Here is a 21,051-nt window from a genome sequence, read left to right on the forward strand (position 1 = left end):
GAGAACAGATTCTCCCAGCGCTGGTGGGTGACACTGAATCAGGCTCCCCAACCAGCCACGAACTGCTTCTGATTTCCCCACACTGGTTATCAAGAAGCCAGTCCACAAATGCCCACAGCCCCCTTTACTGCATTTCAGTTCCTGGCTCCCAAATCAGCCACTAGGTCCAGTAAAGGGACCAGTTCTTTAAACTCTCTGCTCTTTACTAAAAAGGTTCCCTCTGACCCCAAGGGGTCAGCCACAGCACCAGAGCAATATAAGTTTGGATCTTACCTAAAATCCCACGCTGCCAGCCAATCCTTCAGTAACTAAAACTAAAGGTTTATTGTAAACAGAAACAAACCATAAGAGAAACATTAAAGGGTCAAAGCAAATCAGATACATACAAATGATCGAAAGTCCATACACATCAAGCTTTGGGGAGAATTGGTGGAGTTGCAGGCTTGTGTAGTTCCTCTGGTGTGCAGCCAATCTTTGGGTGGGCCTCAGTCCTTTGTTTCACAGCTTCAGTTCAGTTGTAGATGGGCTGATCCAGAGGTAGGTTTGTACCTGAAGCTGAATCCTGGCTGAAGACGAAATGGTTTCTGTGGTTTGCTCTTATCTACCCTCTGTCCCTGGCCATGCGGCCTGTGGAAACTTACAGGAACTAAAATCGAGTCCAGAATCACATGGGCCAATCCCGGTAACTCTTCAGGTCTGCCTTTAGTTTCTTCCTGGGCCGCTTGCATCTGTGAGTATCTTAATGGGCCATTAAGCAGGCTATTGTCCTGCCGCCTCTCTGTCTGGGGTACTTCCCAGCCAGCGCAATTTGAAACACAGATACATCAAATATAGTCTTAAACTTCTACTACACACATCACACCTGAATATAAACCTCATCATCTTACCTAGCGCTTTATAGCCGTTCTAACAGTACCTGACATGGCAGATCCCACGTGGATTATTATCAATGTCAAGCCATATAACAAATGCTCCAGCCTGCGTGACACCCCCAACGCAAGACTGGTGTAGACGGGAGAAATCAGAGCTTCTGAATACACCTCAAGGGCCCCCCTTATCCAGCCAGTGTGACAGAAGTCACAGCTTCACCTTCCTGAAATTACTTCAAGGTAATGTAATACCAGGCTGTTAAGAAGATGATAGTGTCCTAATGGTCCCTCCCACCACCAGAGAAAGAAACAGATCTTCAGATGCTCATAGAAAACGTTGTTGGGTAGCATTGTCGGGAAGGAACCACTTATCGACCGTGGGGGTTGTAAAATCTGTGCTTCCCTCTTACAGGGTTGGCTGCCTCCAAAGAGATGGAAGGAAAGCCCGGGGCCTACTTGTCTGCATCCTCTGAAGAATACCCAGAAGGATGCCAGCAGGCCCTGAGCGAAGTCCTAGCCCATTTAGGCAGAGCAGGAGACCCACAGTGTCTGCCGTGATAGGGGGCCGCCACGTGAATTTCATTATAGATACTGGGGCAGCGATTAGCATGATCCATGTCAAAGACCCTGAATCCTCTTCTATGTCTTCAGGGCGTACAAAGATGCTATCAACTTTTGCAAGCATCCTGGTCATTCCCACCCTTTCTAAACCTGTCCTAGTGCAGATAAGTCACCTGCGAAGACCCAGACCTCTGCTTTGGTGAAATGGTCAAACCCAAGGAATACTTTCCCAGGGTCTGATTACTTCACTTTTCTTTCCTGCTCTGTTAAAGGGAAGTAATGGCTGTCCACATTTGTGCCTGTAAACAGTTACTTGGGGTTGGTTCTGCTTTGAGCCGGGGGTCGGACTAGATGACCTCCTGAGGTCCCTTCCAACCCTCATCTTCTGTGATTCTCTGAAATAACAGAGGTGAGGATGAGCGAACTGTCTGGAAAGGACATGGGTAAGTCCTTCATATGCACCAACATGCCGGCCTACAGAACACATGTCACCTGATACTTGGTGGGTGAGCAAGCGAAGTTTGCAGATGGAAGGAGGGCAGCCGTAGCGGTCGGGTTGTAAGAGAAGCAGCCCCACCGTGTTAAGAAAAACAGTGTCTTGTGTCTTATGTTTAGTATCATCTCGGTCCTATTGTTATAGTCTTTCTACAGCTCTTAACTCCTGAGCTGTTCTGCAGATCTTCACCTCCCTGGAGAATTGAGGAACTGGGACATCAGCACACAGGGATGGGGCTGGTCCTTTGTCTCATATCACCAGGTTATCAAGGAAGGGTGTGAATCTATTCCTCCAAAAGCTTTATGGGACACCCGACCACATGTTTCTCTAGAATAACATTATTGCCTTTGGAATTCACATGGATCTTTATCCATTTGATTATTGTTCTATCTGACTCCATAAAAATCTAGGAGGCTTTATTTCGGTTCTTAGGGGGGGTGTCTTTGTGCCAGACCCCAAGGGTCCTTGCAAAACTCCATGTAGCCTGATTCTGGGACAAAGAACTGTCTGATCTTCTGGCCAGCTGATAACCCCAGTCTAGACACAAAAAGGTTAAGCAGCGAAAATCAGGCAACACCACCGCTCTGTTAGGGCCCTTGAATGCCGATCTGCAGAGCCCTGGGCCGACACTCCGACACGGGCCAGTGAGCTCTTTGGTCTGTGTTAACGGGTCCCCAGGTCTGTCCACCCCCATGATCAGCTCTTTGCTGGGACCACACGGCAGAAGGTGGGGCCCTTGCCAGGCTCTTATCTGCACGCTCTATATTGTGGCCACCCCTGTATCAACCCGTCCCCCGTCTGTAGCCATTCGTGCATTTCCCACGGCGGGAGCAGGACGTAACCGACTGGGGCTGGAGATTCTCCAGTGTGTGAGCGGGTCGGTGAATGTGTCACGGGGCCTTTCCACTTTTAGGGGATCTGGCTCTGACCCGGCCCCGGGGCGGAGGGATTGACACATCAGGGAGGCAGGAATGGGGCATGGTTCCTTTCCCGTCTAGATGAACTGGAGGGACAGGATTTAAGGAGCTAAACCACTGCAGTGCAACATGCTCAGAACTCTCGCAGCCCCCTGTGTGAAGAGAATTATTCTAATCCAATGTCATGCTTCAGGGCTTTCCTGGCAGGGGTCAGACCGGAAGAATTAGCCTGATGCCCCATTGACTTCCCGTATTCTGGGATTCTTTTCCACTTTTCTCCAAAGCATCAGGGATCATCCACAGCTGGAGATGGGGACACGGGACAGTGTGGGCCAGGGTTCGGAGGTGGCACCAAGAAACCCATGTCCAGGTGCCTGGCTGGTGGCTCCAAATAATCATCAGAATTGACGTGGGAAAGGTCAGATTGGCAGGCACTTGGAGTGGGGTGGGGGGTCCTCTTCAGTGTGGGGCAGGGGTCACCCCTGCGATTATCTCCCAGCGAATCAGCCCCTCGGTCCTTCCGGTTCTCTGCCGGTGGCCACAACAGCCTAGCCTCCCACGGAGTGAAACACTTCGGTCTGACTAAAGCCTGTTGAAATCACACCTGGATGACCCCTCTTGGCCTGTGCTCTGCAGAGGGTCAGGCTGGGTGATGGGATGATTCCTTCTGGCCTTCGAAGTGATGAAAGAAGAAAGTGGCTGTGATGCCCAGATGTTACTGTGACCTGTGATTGCCCCAAACTATGCAGGGGAACAATCCGAGTTCCCCCCACAAGGTCCCGTGCTTATCTCCATGGGCACCACACCATGCCACCGGCCTTTGTTGGAAATAGAAAAGCTGCTGTCTAGGGACTGACTCGAGGAGCTCAATCTATTCAGTTTAACGAAGAGACGTGATTAAGGGGAGACGTGATTCTATCAGTACCGAAGCGGGAATGGATATTGATCTTTAATCTAGCAGAGAAAGGCCTCACGCACGTGGCTTCAAGTTGAGGTAGACAGATTCAGAAGGGAAATAAGGCGTACGCGATAAACAGTGAGAGTAATTCACCATTGGGACAATTTACCAAAGGGGTGGAGTGGATGCTCCGTTATCGACGATTCTGACATCAAGGTTAATCGGCGTTAATCAGCCCCTGGCCCAAGCCCTGCCTAACATGGGCCAGAGAATCCTCACCGGAGTTCCTGTCTCAGCCCAGGAGCTAAATATCGCCGCACTAGAGCCGGCTGAACGTTTCCAATGAAAACGTTGTCCCAAAGCTAAACAACCCACCCTTGTCTCCCCAGAGACCCCAATGCTCAGGCCTTCCCGGTTCCCCCCTGCTTTGCTTCTTTTGTCCCCTTTAATACACTTCTATAAATGCCCAACCAGGGAAAAAAACAAGGAAATTCAACCCCCAAAACTTGGTGAATACTGAAAAATTGATTCTGTATTCAGGCTGAGAAATTCTTTACGTTTCAGCAGCAGATTCAAATCCTCCCAACGATCCCAAAGCAGAATTCAGGCTGCGGTTATCAAGGTGGGCTGTGCAGATGTCCAGCGCCAAGCACAACTGGAGCATCTCCATGGGATGTCCCTCGGGACTGGAGAACTCACCAAGCTCATCACCCAGTTCCGGTTCTCCCTCTAGGCTGAGTAGGGCAGGAAAAGAATCCTCAGGGTGCAGAAGCCTGGGAGGAAGAGGTGTCAATCCACTTGACTGTGGAGGCCAGGCCACACCTCTACATCTGGCAGTTCAGCCTCAGCCTAGGCCTCAAGCCCGTCTTGTTCTGCACGGGCATCCAATTCAGCAAAGAAAACAACCCGCCCGGCCTCACCCCTGCCTCTGCTCTGCTGAATGTCTGTGTGGACAGAGAATGCCAGCACTGCCATGATGTTCTGGAGCTGGGCCTGTGAACTTCTCTGATCCAGTCTTGCCACTGCAGATCTTTCCCCAACTTTCTCCCACCTCATCCCAGCTGTTTTTTCCTGCCATTTTCCCTCCTGTTCCCAGCTTTAATGAAAACTCTTTGGCAACGTAGATGGTTCCATTAACTCTGCTTTTCTTCCGATTACTATTATGACTAGCACAGCTGGGCAGAAGATGGTATTTGATTTTCCAGTGTAAAACTAACACTTTCTCCAGCTCCGTTGACGGGTTCAGTTCTCTGAGGTCCACCATGTTCACCCCAATTCATATCCCCTGTTTTATGGTTCGCTGGAGGAGGGCAGTCCTCCAATTTTCTATTGCACACTTGCCACCAGCTCTCAGATTCCTGGCCTGTTGCTTTCTCTGCGTCTACTTTCACTACCCAGCAGATGGCATTGGTGCATCGACCTTTTCTTTCATTCTTTGCCTAGCAGAAGCTCTTTATGGTTTAGTCATTTCAGACCCAGGATTATAAAGACTAGCCAGACTGTGTTTGCCAAGAACAAACCAAAGCCAATCAACTGGATTTTCTTGTTTGACAGGGGTATGAGGAGGGGGAAGCAGTTGATGTTACCAGTTTTACTCGTCACCTTGGGGTGCGCTTATTTATTAGGGTTACGTTCTGGGGTCTCTGTAGTTTTATTAATGTGTTTCCTGTGTCACTTGTATTTCAGTGCGATCCAAGTCCAAGTCTGGGAGAGTTGCCTTAATCCTGTCATCCTTGTCCGAAGGGGTTTAAGTGCGTCTCCCACTGCCTTTTCATTGCTTTTTGTAAGTCTTTCTTCTGATCAGTTCTGGTTCAAGCAGAGGCGGGCAGGGGGAAGGAGTTCTTCATGAGTCAGACAGGCTGGGTACTGCACCAGGGTTCCCCAGGAACACAGAGCTGCCACGTAACAGGGGGAAGAGCCACACAGAAGACGCCATGGGTAGCATCCAAGAAAACCAAGGCAATGACGAGGCTCTGATAAAAAACTTTGTGAACGTGAAACTTGTGTGGATGTCTCATGCCTCAAAAAGCACCACAAATTCTGCAGTGGAGAATGATTGAGGTGCCGCCTGCATGGGGACACAGAATGGAAATAGGGGGAGGTTTTGGGGGGGCTGGGAGCTACGGGGCATAGGGTGATTGGAGGGTGGGAAGGAGCACAGGATGGAAAAGTACATCCCACCCTTCAACATCAGAGTTTTTGACCTTATCTGCCACCCCTGCAGCACCTTCCCTTTGCCAGAGATGGTCCATGTGGCTCCAGTCCAGGTTGCTAGTCTTGGCACAGCCGGCTCCACATCTGGTCACTCGGTGGCATCCGGGCCAGAAGGTGCCATGGACGAGGCGCCTCCTGCTGACTAAGACGTGTTTGAAACTGAGTCGATGGACCCCGGCTGTGTCTGCGCCGGGAGATATGGCTGCTTCTGGCCCCCTGCAGGGGAAGGCAAAGCAGGAATTGACTCATTCGGATACGCTGCTCCCTGGGGCTCCTTCCTGCCCCCTACAACCAGGGTGTGTGGGGGCAAAAATTGCAATCCAGCTACGGGCTGAACACGGAGCCCCTGGGACCTCATGCTTCGATGGGGAGAAGGAGGGGCATTGGGGGCACAGAGCGGGCACAGGTGTGGGAAGCAGGAGGGGCACTGGGGGGCTCTGTGGGGCCATCACTCACTTTTCCTCCCCAGGTAGCAGCCCAGGGCCCCGGCTCCCAGCACAGCGAGGAAGGCGCCAGCAGCGATCGCCAGGAGACCCTCCGGGGCTGTGGCCTTGGCATACAGACTGAGCCATGCGTCCCCCCAAAGCCCCTGTGTCCCTCCCCTCCCATGGGTCCTGCCCTCTACCTCGATAGACCTCTCTCTGTCTACCCATCCCCTGATGCCCCCCAAACTCCCCCTTTGCATTTCCCACCTCCCTCTTCCCCCCACCCCTTGTGTCCATATCTCCCTCTCAGTAGGGGGCTCCCCCATTGCTCCCTGCCCCCAGTACTCACCCCAGGACACCCTCAGGGAAGCGTCCCCCAGGCTGCTGTGTCTCACCACACACACGTGCTCCGTGGGGCCAACCCCCTCCTGCCCCAGCTCAATGGACACCCGGACCTGGAAGGTGGGGTCTGCGTTGGGCTGGATCCCGCTGGTCACCTGCTCCCCCTGGGCCCCCTGGCCCCCCGCTCCCAGGTCACTTCGATGTCGCGGGGGTAGAAGCCCGTCACGTGGCAGACAAGGCGGGGCGGCCGGTCCTGGGTCCCTGGGACGAGGGCCACACGCGCTGCGGGCCGGGCTGTGGGGAAGGCGAGAAGGGGTCGTGAGTCACAGGGACTGGCAGAGCAGGGGCTGTGGGTCAGGAGTGAGGGGCACCGGCCGAGCTGTCACCTGTCTTCTGATCCGTGAACGGCGTGGCCTTCTCGATCCAGAACCTGCAATACTGGGGCGGCAGGAAGCTCATCACAGCGAACGTGTCCCCTTGGCGGTTCCAGCGCTCGGCCACGTGCCAGGCATCCGGGTGCACCGAGAACCAGCGGTTCTGGTCGGCCCGGTACAGCAGCACGTCCTCCCCATTGAGGGAATATCGGGTGGTGGCTTGGATGGTGTCAGTGCCATCGTCCAGCTCACAGCTCTTCAGGATCTGCAGGTAGTAGGGCTCTGGCGGCAGAGGGGCTGTGTCAGCCACTCAGCAGCTACTATGGGGCCAAGTGGGGGCAAAATTTTCTTGTGCACAGAACCCAGGTGTCCTGACTCCTTGAGCCGCCCCCACCAGACCCCTCCCAGAGCTGGGGCTAGAACTAAGGGGTCTTGGTAACTTCTAAGTATCAGAGAAATCACTGCCCTCTGGTGTCCCCTGACCAGCCCCAGCTTCCTCCCCCCTGCTTTGAGCTGCCCACTCTTTCCATCTGGCCCAGTTCAGGGACTCACCCGCCCTTGGGGAGCTGGTGTTCATCTGCCGCACCAGGCCCTGGTACTCGGCCTCCACCCAGGAGTCCCAGGCCAGGCACCGAGTGCTGTGCGCTCTCCAGAACTGGTGGCCGCCCTGCTCGGCTGGGGTGTAGCCGTTGCGGGGAGCCATGCGGCCGCTGCCGCTGTCATAGGTTGAGAGCACCAGGTCGTTCACCCTCATGACGGTTAAATGCTTGTGCAGGCCTGGGGTCGCCTGTGGGGAGATGAGCTGGAGAAAGGAGAGGCGGTGAACCCCTGCAAGAAGAAGACAGATGGAATGAGGAATGGGACCCAGGCATCCGGGACAGCAACCCAAGGAGTCCCTGCAGCACCCAGTCCTGGGGGAAGATGCTGAGATGGGGAAAGGGACCTAGTCATCCGGGACAGCAACCCGAGGGTGCTTTGCAGCGCCCAGCCCTGGGGGAAGATGCTGGGATGGGGAATGGGACCCAGGCATCTGGGAGACCAGGAATCACTTACCAGCCAAGGAGAGGGAGCAGAGAGACAGGAGCCAGAAGAACGAGGCAGATTTGGCCCGAGGAGCCATCGCCCTGGAGGGGACGGGACAGCCGCTTTACGGGGCAGAGTGTGGGGCCAGACCGCAGAGAGCTGGATGGGGCACAGTTACCCTTCCCTGCACTGAGCTGTCTGACAGGAAACACGAGAGGAGAAACCCAAACCCACAAGTGGAGCAAAATCCAACACAGACAAATCAACCGTCTTTTCCCCGCCTGGCTTGCTGCATGGCAGGGAGCCTCGCTCCCCAGCAGTGCAACAGAGATTCAGTAACTCCTGCTGCCGGCTCCCAGCCGTCTCTCCCGTACTCAGTCCATGCGGGCTCCCGTTTATCCCGTGTCACCCTTCTGCCAGGCAGAGCTGGCAGTAGCAAGGGCCCGGTTCTATCCCACCCCAAACTGCCTCGAGCCCCTGCTCAGGCCCCTGGGAAATCCCACACTTCCTCTCCGGCAAGCACAGAGTCTGAGTGTAGAAAGTAAACCTCTTAATACCAGGAAGGAAGGAACACAGCGCAGAATTCAGGAACTCAATGAGTCATACGGGGCCGTGTCCTTTGCCTCTCCCTTCTTGCTTTCCCCTGTCATCGTTTCAGTGTCCACCTCTCCGTTGGGGCTCAGCCCGTCCCCTTGTGCAGGCTCCTGCCGGACGCAGGCTTGACCAGTGCCTGGCACTGCTGTCTCCTGCCACCCCCGGGGCCCCGCTGCTGGTTCCCGCCGTCTGCAGGCGCCCACCGCTCCTATTATCGGCCAGTGCCTGCCATCTGCTGGCACCTCTCTGCTGGTTGTCAGTCCAGGCTTCTCAGGCCCTCCAGTGATTCGGCTCTGGGTGAATTTCAGGTTGCAGCTCATGGGAAAACCTTCTGCTGACACAGGAGCCACGTCCCTGCTTTAAACGAAACCAAGACTCCAAAAGGAATCAATAATTTTACCTTCTAACAGTGGGGGGAGATCGTCAATCCATGCCTGGGGATAGCCCTTCGCCAGGGCTGGTGCAGTCTCAACAGGAGACTTCTCACCCCTCCCCGCACAATGCTGGAGCATCCGTCCGCCCGCCTCGCTGGGCTCGGTTTAGGTGCGAGTGAATTTTTCATCAGACCAGGCTAAACCCAGATCTGTTGCCGTTCGTTCATACCATCGCAGGCCGACAATTCATTTCCCCTGCCGGCCACACAAAAGTGACTTGGAACACAACGCCAGACACACCGACCATTTCCCAGCATGCTCAGCACCTGGTGCACTTGTGCAATAGCCGGAGTATTTCGTTGTACAAAGCCCAAGCAAATAAAGTGCCCCCCCCCCATCAGTCGCTGCGCAGGGAGACCATGCTCACACCCGTATTCCAACAGCAGGGGCAGTTCTCACAGGTGCATCTTTCCACTCCCTGGCCCTTCGGTGCTGTGCCGGGAAACAAGCCGGGGCATCGCTCAACCGCCCGGGGCTGGGAGTGGCAAGATGCACCCATGCGTGACTCCAGCCCGGCTCCGTCTGCTTTCCCTGCGCAGGCTCTGTCTGGCCAGACGAGTCGACGGAGGCCGTGTGCCCTGGAGCTGCACGGCAGGACTGGGGTGCGGAAGAGGATTTGTCTGGTCGGGTGGGGGGTCAGCACTCATGGGGTGCAGCCTCCCCATTCGCCGGGTCTCTGCCCACGGCTGCCTCCTCTGAGGGGCTGCGCGTGTATCAAGAGCCTGTGCAACGACTCTGATTCTTTTATTATCTGGTCTGACGCCGTCACCCCCAAGCTGGGCAGTGCCAGGCAGCAGATGTCCAGTGTCAGGCACAACTGGAGCATCTCCATGGGATGTCCCTCGGGGCTGGAGAACTCACCAAATTCATCACCCAGTTCCGGTTCTTCCTCGAGGTTGAGGAGGACGGGAAAAGCATCCTCGTGGTGCAGAAGCCTGGGAGGAAGAGGTGTCAATCCAGGTGACTGTGGAGGCCAGGCCACACCTCTGCATCTGGCAGTTCAGCCTCAGCCTAGGCCTCAAGCCCGTCTTGTTCTGCACGGGCATCCAATTCAGCAAAGAAAACAACCCGCCCGGCCTCACCCCTGCCTCTGCTCTGCTGAATGTCTGTGTGGACAGAGAACGCCAGCACCGCCATGATGTTCTGGAGCTGGGCCTGTGAACGTCTCTGATCCAGTCTTGCCACTGCAGATCTTTCCCCAACTTTCTCCCACCTCATCCCAGCTGTTTTTTCTGCTATTTTCCCTCCTGTTCCCAGCTTTAACAAAAACTCTTTGGCAACGTAGATGGTTCCATTAACTCTGCTTTTCTTCCTATTACTATTATTACTATTACAGCTGGGCAGAAGATGGTATTTGATTTTCCAGTGTAAAACTGACACTTTTCTCCAGCTCCATGGATGGGTTCAGTTCTCTGAGGTCCACCATGTTCACCCTAATTCATATCCCCTGTTTTATGGTTCGCTGGAGGAGGGCAGTCCTCCAATTGTCTATCCCACACTTGACACCAGCTCTCAGATTCCTGGCCTGTTACTTTCTCTGCAGCTACGATCACTACCCAGCAGGTGGCATTGGTGCATCGAGCTTTTCTTTCATTCTTTGCTTAGCAGAAGCTCTTCATGGTTTAGTCATTTCAAACCCAGCCATTTACATACATTTTTTAAGCAATTTCTTTTAATATTTCAGAGTAACAAATACGTTTGGTGCGTCCGTCTCTCAGTATTCATTTTCTTTTTTGTGCCAGACAATTCCTCGGAGGGAAATATCACATGAACATAAGAACGGCCAGACGGGGTCAGACCCACGGCCTATCTAGCCTAGTGTCTTGTCTTCTGACCGTGGCCAGTGCCTGTTGCTTCAGAAGAAAAGAACAGAACAAGCAATTATCAAGTGATCCATTCTCTGTCACTCATTCCCAGCTTCTGTCAGTCAGAGGCTTAGAGACGCCCAGAGAATGGAGCTGCGTCCATAACCATTGTGACTAACACCCTTGTGTGACTAACACCCCTGTGCGGAGGGTTTAGGTGTTTCTCCCACTGCCTTTTATTGCTCTTTGTAAGTCTTTCTTCTGATCAGTTCTGGTTCAGGCAGAGGTGGGGGAGTTCTTCGTGAGTCAGACAGGCTGGGTACTGCACCAGGGTTCCCCCAGAACACAGAGCTGACAGGTAACACGGGGAACCCAGTGACTGCAGGAATGGGGAAATTTAACACTTGGCATATTAAGAAACTAACTATTATTAAACAGTATTTTCAATAGCTGTAACCCTGTGCCACTTGGTGCATTATTTTGCAATCTAGAGCATTTCCCTTTTGTGTACAACTGTGTAATGATATTTAGTTTATTATTCTGCCAAGTGTAAAATTTCACCCCTCTGCTGTCACTAGGGTTTGGTCCAAAACTGTTAGAAATTAGCAAAAAGACTTTATGGATGAAAAAGGAAACTTTTCAAATTCAGGTGCCTGCCTAGCTGGGACAGCAAAGAAACCGAAGGCAGTTTGGTGGAATCAGCAGGGGAACCGAGAGGTTTGGGACCAGTGTGTTGGTCTGAAAGCAAACGGATAGTGAGACGCTGTGGGAACACAACCAGATGTTTCAACAGAAGCCAGCAGCAGAATTACTCGCTCCGTTACTTGAGTCAGACGTTCAGCCAGAACAAGCATGGAAAGCATCATATTATGAGAAGCAACAGAGCAACACATATTAATAAAGAGTTTTTCACCATTTTATGTGCATACAATGTTGCAAATATTTTACAAATGTAGAAGACAAAGTTAATTTCCAACAATGAAAGGGGAAAAGCAAAAACAATTAAATGGGATCCACCCGCTTCCACAGTCTTAAGAGCTGCACAGAAGAAGCTACGGGTAGCACCTCAGAAAACCAAGGCAATGACGGGGCTCCAATAAAAACTTTGTGAAGGTGAAACTTGTGTGGCTGGCTCATGCATCAAAAAGCACCACAAAAAAATCCCCAGTGGAGAATGCCTGAGGTGCCGCCTGCATGGCGACAGAGAATGGAAACTGGGAGAGGTTTTGGGGGGGGCTGGGAGCTACGTGACATATGATGATCGAAGGGTGGGAAAGAGCACAGGATGGAGAGGTACATCCCACCCTGTGACCTCAGAGATTTTGACCTTATCTGCCACCCTGCAGCACCTTCCCTTTCCTAGAGATGGTCCATGTGGCTCCAGTCCAGGTCGCTAGTCCTAGCACAGCCGGCTCCATGTCTGGTCACGCGGCAACATCCGGGGACAAAGCTGCCATGGACGCGGCGCCTCCTGCTGGCTCAGCTGTGGCTGGAGAAGAGTCGAGGGTCCCTGGCTGTGTCTGCGCCGGGCGATACGGCCCGTTCTGGCCCCCTACAGGGGAAGCCCAAGCAGGAATTGACTCAATTGGAGACCAGCTGCCCGGGGCTCGCTCCAGCCCCCCTGCAGCCTGGGTGTGTGGCGGCAACAACGGGGAACCCAGTCACGACTCCTATATCCAGCCAGGGTTCAGCACGGAGCCGCTGGGATCTCACACGATGGTAGTAAGGCTCAATGGGGGACACTAGGAGGCGCTGTGTTTTAGGAGGGGCACTAGGGGGCGCTGTGCGGGGGGCAGGTGTGTGGATCCAGGGGGATTACTAGGGGGTGCTCTGTGGGGGCATCACTCACTTTTCCTCCTCCTCAGGTAGCAGCCCAGGGTCCCGGCTCCAAGGACAGTGAGGAAGACGCCAGCCATGATCACCAGGAGACCCGCCGGGGCTGTGGCCTTGGCATCTGGAAATGCCCCGAGACAGACTGAGCCACGGACCCCCCAAACCCCTGTGCCCCGCCCCTCGGATAGGTCCTGCCCTCTGCCCCAATAGGCCTGGCCTAGCATCCTTCCTTCCCCTGGTCGGGCTGCTCCCCCGGCCACCCGTCTGTCTGCCCTGCAGCTGGACACCCCCTTTTCTGTCTCCCCTCCCCTGAGCCCCTCAAATCCTCTCTCCCCCTCTCCCTCCCCCCAGTGCCTCTCTCTGTCTACCTAGCCCCTGGTGCCCCCCAAATTCCCCCTCTGCATTTCCCACCTCCCTCTTCCCCCCACCCCTTGTGCCCATCTCCCCCCCCATTAGGGGATGCCCCCACTGCTCCCCCACCCTGCCCCGCCAGTACTCACCCCAGGTCACTCTCAGGGGGCGTCCCCCAGGCTGCTGTGTCTCACCACACACACGTGCTCCGTGGGGCCGACCCCCTCTTGCCCCAGCTCGATGAACACCCGGACCTGGAAGGTGGGGTCCGCGTTGGGCTGGATCCCGCTGGTCACCTGCTCCCCCTGGGCCCCTCGGTCCCCCCGCTCCCAGGTCACCTCGATGTCGCGGGGGTAGAAGCCTGTCACGTGGCAGACGAGGCGGGGCGGCCGGTCCTGGGTCCCTGGGACGAGGGCCACGTGCGCTGCGGGCCGGGCTGTGGGGAGGGCGAGAAAGGGTCACGAGTCAGGGACTGGGACAGCAGGGGCTGCGGGTCGGGAGTGAGGGGCACCGGCCGAGCTGTCACCTGTCTTCTGAGCCATGAAAGGTGCCGTCATCCCGAACAAGAACCGGCAATAATGCAGCGTGTGGACTTTCATCGCAGCGAAAGCCTCCCCTTGGCGGTTCCAGCGCTCGGCGATGTGCCAGGCTTCCGGGTGTACGGAGAACCAGCGGTTCTGGTCGGCCCGGTACTGCAGCACGTCCTCCCCATTGAGGGAATATCTGGTGGTGGCTCGGTCGGCTCCGGTGCCATCGTCCAGCTCACAGCTCTGCAGGATCTGCAGGTAGTAGGGCTCTGGGGGCAGAGGGGCTGTGTCAGCCACCATCTCCCACTCCCTATCCCCCGTCCCACACTCTGAGCTCTAGGTATCAGGGAAATCACTGCCCTCCAGTGTCCCCTGCCCAGCCCCAGCTTCCTCCCTCCTGCTTTATGCTGCCCGCCCCATCCATCCCCTGAGCTGGGGACAGGGACTCACCCGCCCTTGGGGAGCTGGTGTTCATCTCCCGCACCAGGCCCTGGTACTCGGCCTCCACCCAGGAGTCCCAGGTCAGGCACTGGGTGCTGCGCGCTCTCCAGAACTGGTGGCTGCCCTGGTCGGCTGGGGTGTAGCCGTTGCGGAGAGTCATCTTGCTGGTGCTGCTGTCGTAGGCTGTGAGCACCAGGTCGTTCATGCTCAACACATTCAGCCGCTTGGGCAGGTTGGGGGCCTCCCAGGGAGAGATGAGCTGGTAACAGGAAAGACGGTGAACTCCTGCAGGAAGGAGAGAGATGGGATGTGAATGGGACCCAGGCATCCGGGACAGCAACCCGAGGGGGCCACAGAGCGCCCAACTCTGGGGGAAGATACTGGGATGGGGAATGGGACCCAGGCATCCGGGAGACCAGGGGTCACTTACCAGCCAAGGCAGGGGAGCAGAGAGACAGGAGCCAGAAGGAGACCGAGACAGGTTTGGCCTGAGGAGCCATCGCCCTAGAGGAGACGGGACGGCTGCTCTAGGGGGCAGGATCTGGAGCCAGGCCCCAGAAAGCTGGAGGGAGCACGGCTGCCCTTCCCTGCGCTGAGCTGTCTGCTGCTCTGACAGGAAACACGAGAGGGGAAACCCAGACACACAAGCGGAGCCAAGTCCAATGTAGACAAATCAGCCGTCCCCTCCCCGCACAGCTCACTGCATCGCAGGAAGCCTCGTTCCCCTGGCAATGCAACAAAGATCAAACCCTCCTGCTGCTGGCTTCAAGCTGTCTCTGTTGTAACTCACATTTCCTTTACGGGGAGGTTTTTCTCTGAGTGCAGCAGAGCAATCCTGAGCTGCTCCGAACCCCCCAGTCGTCCTTTCAGTCGGCCAGGGTTTTCCAGAGAGAGGGGAGTTAGTGGGTCTTGTCCTTCAGTCCAGGAGGCTGGATTCTCCTTGCCTTAGTGATGCTGCTGGAGCTGGTCCAGCTGCTCAGTGCTTCTGGCCTGGAAGCTCTGGTGTTATCATCACCGGCTGGGCCTGACAGTTACCCCGTGTTACCAGGGACGGCCCTCATTGAAATAGAAAATTGCCTGTCCTGTACTCAGGCAGTTCAGGGCACCTTTATCCCGTATTCTAGCAGCAGGGGCCAGTTCTCATGGGTGCATCGCTCCACTCCCCGGCCCTTCAGTACTTTGCAGGGAAACGAGCCAGGGCGTTGCTCAAGCGCCAGGGTCGGGAGTGGACTGGAAAGATGCACCCATGAGCAACTCCAGCCCGGTTCCATCTGCTTTCCCTGCGCGGGATCTGTCCGGCAGGACGAGTCGACGGGGGCCGTGTGCCCTGGAGCTGCACGGCAGGGCTGGGGTGGGGAAGCTGCTCTGTCTGGCTAGGAGTGGCCAGTTTTCTTGGGTTGCAGCCATCCCACTCGCCGAGTCACTGCTCAAGGCCCCAGCAGAGGGGAGGAGCTGCTGGTCAGAAGCTGATGTCTCTGCAGCTGGGAAGGAGCGAGGCGGGCGGGGAACCTGGTCCCCGCAGCTGAGGCCACCATCCGCGCCTGGCCCTGCTCACCGTTGCAGGGCGGGGGTGCTAAGGAAACAGTCCCTGGTTTTTGCACTGCAGGGTTGGCCCCCTGCTAATTCAGCAGCTCTCCATGTGGCTCGTAAAGGCGGAGCGCAGACCAGGTGTTTTGTCTTCAAGCCACAGGCCTAATGTCCTGGCTCTGTGCAGACAGTGCAGGGTGACCAGATGTCCCGGTTTAATAGGGACCCTCCTGATACTCGGGGCTTTTTCTTATAGGCACCTATCGCCCCCCATCCCATTCTGATTTTTCACACATGCTATCTTTCATCCTATGAGTTGGGGGTGGAGGGTGTGGGTTGGGGGCACAGGTATAGCAAGAGGGGCTGGGGCTGGGGCTGGGGCTGTGGATGGGAGTGGCAAATGAGGACAGGTGGTTGGCAAGCCTTGGACCGGCTGTTTGTGAAAATCTGTATTTTCCTTGTTGGGGGAGGGAGGCGGCATCATCTCTTGCCGGCTTTGCCGTATCTTACACGTTAAGTTCTCTCTCATTTGCCACTGAATAACCATGACAACGACAGTATGAGATTGTCTCCTTTGTACCCTTCTATAGACACCCAACCAGGGAAAAAAACCGAGGAAATTCAACCCCAACAAGTTGGTGAATGCTGAAAAATCGATTCTTTATTCAGGCTTGACAAATTATTTGCATTTCGGCAGCAGATCCAACCCCCCCAACGATCCCAAAGCAGAATTCAGGCTGTGGTTATCATGAGAGACGACAGAGAGAACATGTCATGAAATCATCTGCCTTGGTAACAAGATTGAAAGAGAAGCTGGGGCACAGGAAACAGACAAGTGTTCTTTGCAAGCTCAGAGGTGGGCAGTGGGAAGTGGTAAGTACGGGTTTGAAGGGACTGATTTCATCCCATTGATTTGCACAAGGCCAACAAAAGACAACCCGAGAATCTCTCACTCCTACACACACCCATAAAATTCCCACTGGGCACCGCCCTGCACCTTCAGCCACCTCAATACCGTCAAAAAGAGGCCCCGTGTCCACTCCATTTAGAGGAACTATATGCAATTGTGTTTGTTTTTTTCAAAGTGTCTGTTGGTGGCTGAAGTGACTGGAATTGTCTGGCCCCAGAAGAGAAATTAATTATTGAAAGGCAGAAGCACCCGACGTGCGTGTGACTTCCAAACTTTAAAAGCAGTTGCTTGAAAAAGGGGAGGACCCAGTTCATAGGCCGGGTTAATCCAGTAATTTGAATGACTAACAAATAGAGCCTCCTATAAGCAAAGAAGGAAGGAAAATGTCGATGCACGAATGCCATCTACTGGGGAGTGATGGAAGCAGCAGAGAAAGTCACAGGTGGGAAATCTCAGAGCTGGTGGCAAGGGGCCAATAGAGAATGTGAGGATTGTTGCCCTCTAGCGACTCCCAAAACAGGGTGTGTAAACTGTGGCCAGCGCAGTGACCTCACCGTTAACTGAACCCACCAACAAAGCTGAAGGACTTAGATGTGCGACCAGATGCGGGGACAAGTGTGCGACCTGCTCTCTGCTATCCCAGGGTTACATGAGACAGAGAGCTGGGAGCACATTTTGGAGGACTGTGTTGAGGGGAATTTGGAATTTTTTTTGGCAAAAGGAAAATGTTCACAGAAAATATCAGTTTCCCTCAAACTCTCTTGCTGTTTCATCAGAAAACGTGAAAAGTTTTGGCTAAAACTAAAACATTATTCACATCTCAGCAAATATTGTTTGTTTTTGGTAACTTTCAGACAATATTTGTCAGTTTTTTACAAGTTTTCTGCCAACATTTCGGGAGGTTTTTGGCTACATTTTTTATCTGGTTTTTCAATAGGAAGTCTAAATTTTCCGTGGGAAAATCAAACACCGTTTTCCGACCAGCTGTAAAAATAAGAATAGGAAGGACAGGACAGCTAATGGAATCATCCACATTGCAAAGGAGGATTGGGTAAAGCTGGGAAGAAGAAGCAGAAGAGGAGACAGAGCTGGGATGAGGTGGAGAAATTTAAAGCAGCACAGTGAAAGTTCTGAAGTGATAAAAGAGAACCTCACACACACACACATCAACAATAGCATCATGGCGCTGGCGTTCTCTATCCTCACGGACACTCAGGGCACCGGAGGTAGGGGGATGTTGTCAGGCAGGTTGTTTTCTTTGGTGATATTGATGCCACTGCAGAATAAGATGGGATGCTGGCCTAGGCCGAGGTGGTACTGCCAGATGTACAGGCTCTTTTGGGACTCCAGGGTCACCTGGATTGACTCCTCTTCTTCCTGGGCTTCGTTCCAATCCTCCTGCTCCGTGTGGAACCTTTGAGGAACAACTGATACCTGGCGATGAGTTTGGTGAGGGCTCCAGCCCCAAGGGACATCTCAGCGGAGATGCTCCAGTTGCCCTCAATGTTGGACATCTGCTTCTTGACGGAGTCGGTGCTCAAGTCCTTTGACAGCCGGTAGGAGTTGCCCTTGATGATGGTGATTTTTTTTGGGGCCCCCCACATAGTGATCCCCGCCCCGGCACGCGGGGTGCAGCCTTTTGATCTTGATGTCAGTCGGTTTCTGTATTTCCTTTGTCCACAGGTAGCAGCCCAGGTTGGAGCGGACGATGAAGAAACCCTCATCATTTTGGAAGATGTCGGTATGCGGGGCGTCCGTGTGAGGGACCAATGATCCATCGGCAGGTGTCCAGTCCTGGGGGAGGACAGAAAAGGGGAGAAGGGAGGGGAGGAGCTGGCGAAGGGATTCAGGCACCTGGAGACGCTCATATCCCCATGGGGTGTAGGAAGGGCCCCAGATGGGGATCACCCTGTTTCTATCAGTGGATGAACTCTGCAATCACACCAGGGGTGAATCCAGAATGGCTCCTCTTCTCCGATTCTAGTGGAGCTATGGCCCATTCGCACTAGCTGAGGTGATCATGTATGAATTGCTGGTGCTTTGGGATGCCCAGCCCAGGCAGGTGGGTGCTGTGATGTCTCCTGGATGTGCCCTGGGTCTGCAGCCCTATCTCCAGGGCTGGGATTGTCCTGAAGGAGGGAGAGGACGGAAAGCCCAGGGTCCTGCCCCAGGACGATTCTACCTCCTACGGGATCCCACTTACCACCCTGCTGTGCTCTGTCCAGGCCATGTCTCCTCTGCCTGTCACCGAGCAGGAGGGGCTGTCCTGTATGGAGACAGAGAAATGGGGACATAGGAGAAAGCTGGGGTGAGGGCGAGATCCATGAATATGACTCACAAACCAACTGATGCTGCACAGAACTGTAGACAGACAAATTCCCTCCATCCTGACCCTCAGCCCCTGTATCCCAGCCCTGGGCTCCCCTTCCCAGCTCCCACAGCTCTGCCGGTGCATCTCACTCCTGACCCACAGTCCCCTGCTAGCCCAGTTGGGATATTTCTGCTGATCCCCCAGGCACTCACTGGTAGGGACGGAGTTTGAAGTTGCTGCCTCGTCTGAGTCTCTTCCCCTGGGGTGGATGGAGCTGTCCTTTCTAGAAAGGATCCTCAAGAAGTGAGACGCTCTGACAGCCTCTGGGTTATATAGGACAGACCTGGGTGTGTCTTGACTCTTCTCCCTTCCTCACCGCTGCCTTCCTCTCACCCAGTCCTCCCTGAATTCCTGGGATCCCCTTGTGACAATGGACGTGACCTTCTCATAGACTCATAGCCTCTAAGTCAGACGGGACCATCGTGCTCATCCTCTCTGACCATCTGCACGTTGCAGGCCACAGAACCTCAGCCGCCCACTCCTGCAACAGTCCCCTGCCCTCGGGCTGAGTTACCTCCCCCGGGATCCCACTTACCACAGTTGATCTATCGGACGGGAACATATCTCCTCTGTCTCAAGCAGTGAAGTCGACGGGCTGACCTGCGTGGAGGTTAAGAGGGGAGAAAACAGCAACCAGATCCTGGCATGTAACTCACTGCCCATCAGCAGAGCTCACAGGAAAACAATGCACAAAAGTCCCCGAAGTCCCGCCCCGCAGCCCCCTGCTAGCCCAGCCCTTGGCTCAGCCATCTCCCCCATCCCCAGCTCTGACAGTGCCCCTCGCTTTGGACCTGCAGCCTCTCATATCCTGGTCCTAGGCTGGCTGGACAGGAGGAAGAAACTCACTGTGGGCTACCCCCTGGCTGCTCCCCCCACGTAGGCTGAGCTGCTGCTTGCAGTAACACCAGGATCTCCTGAAAGGTCTGCTCCAGCGACGGCAGGGACTGCTCTGGGGGTGTCCCCAGTCCTGCTGCCTCTGCGGTCCTGAGCCATCCTGGCCCAGGAGACAGTCGTGCTGGACTCTGGGCCGGGTGCGGTTCCCAGCAGCAGGGGAGCCCATGGACGCCCCTTTCCCACCCTTCTCTTTGTGGCAGGAGGTGCTTGGCCGGTGAATCCAGCCTCCTTGCTGATTTCTTGTGCTTCTGCTGCAGTCCTGGCCTCCCCTCACACACTGATCTGAACACTGTTGTATCTGGCCGGTGGGCACCCAATGGGTGAGGGGCGCTACCTCAGTTTCCTAACTGGCTGGGCCAAGCTGTGTATGAGGTCAAGCGGTCCCCACTGAAAAGAAGGGCTAAAAATGAGCAGCTGTATCTGAACCAGCGGGAAAGTGGGAAGCTGGGAGACAGAAGGCCCAGGACGCAGAGGCCCAGAGCATTGTGGGATAGCATTGGTGGACCATCAAAACAGGAGCCTGGCAAGAAAGCTGCAGTCAGGTCCTGGCTGCCAGGTGGGTGGGATGGGGCACATGGGCTTGCACCCACCCACTGGGCAAGGAAGCCAGCAAGTGTCTGAAGGAGGGAGAGGAGTGTGTCAGAGTGCTTTGTGCGCGGACCCTTTGGGCTTCAAGAAGTGTCAGGGCCTCCGCACACTCTGCTGTGTAGATGCACCGTGTGAGCTTGGACAAGCCACCTCTGAACCTCAGTTGCATCCTCCTCTAAGCGGGGTTAAGAGAACACTGCCCTTGTCGCTGTAGGGACTGATCTGCAGCCAGGGGAAAGAGGCCGGTTGGTTTCACACGGGTCGTGAAGGGGTCCTGGGCTTGCCAAGGCAGGCACTCCGGGCTAGAGGAAAGGGAAGTTGGCTGAGATCCTGCCTTCACTGCACCCACTGGGAAATGCTCTTATCCAGAGAAACCCTCAGTGTCACCCGATTGCTCTGCAGTGTTTGCATAAATGCCGCTTGACCTCACCACGCTCCGAAGTTCTGCCTCTGGCTTTGCCCAGGGGTAACTTCCTACCCTGATTGACCTAGAAGAGGATGAGCTGAGCAGAGAAATAAAAATCCATGAGGGGAGCAGAGCAAATCCAGGAGACCTGTCCCTGCTCAGTCCTTCAGGCTGGCAGGAGGGGAACGGGTCAGTCCAGAGGTGGCACACGAGCCCCTCACCCCGTCTCTGACCTGTCACAAAGAACCACT

General features: G+C 54.9%; 2 pseudogenes; both read right to left on the reverse strand.

Annotated features, from left to right (window-relative positions):
* Window positions 1-6,043: 6,043 nt before the first annotated feature.
* On the reverse strand, window positions 6,044-8,228 carry LOC137149834 (HLA class II histocompatibility antigen, DP beta 1 chain-like; annotated as a pseudogene).
* Window positions 8,229-11,941: 3,713 nt separating this feature from the next.
* Window positions 11,942-14,619, reverse strand: LOC137149836 (H-2 class II histocompatibility antigen, E-S beta chain-like; annotated as a pseudogene).
* Window positions 14,620-21,051: the final 6,432 nt, after the last annotated feature.

Source organism: Emydura macquarii, unplaced genomic scaffold, assembly GCF_026122565.2.
Source record: "Emydura macquarii macquarii isolate MOO-44397 ecotype Brisbane River unplaced genomic scaffold, CSIRO-AGI_Emac_v2 contig_845, whole genome shotgun sequence".
NCBI lineage: Eukaryota > Metazoa > Chordata > Testudines > Chelidae > Emydura > Emydura macquarii.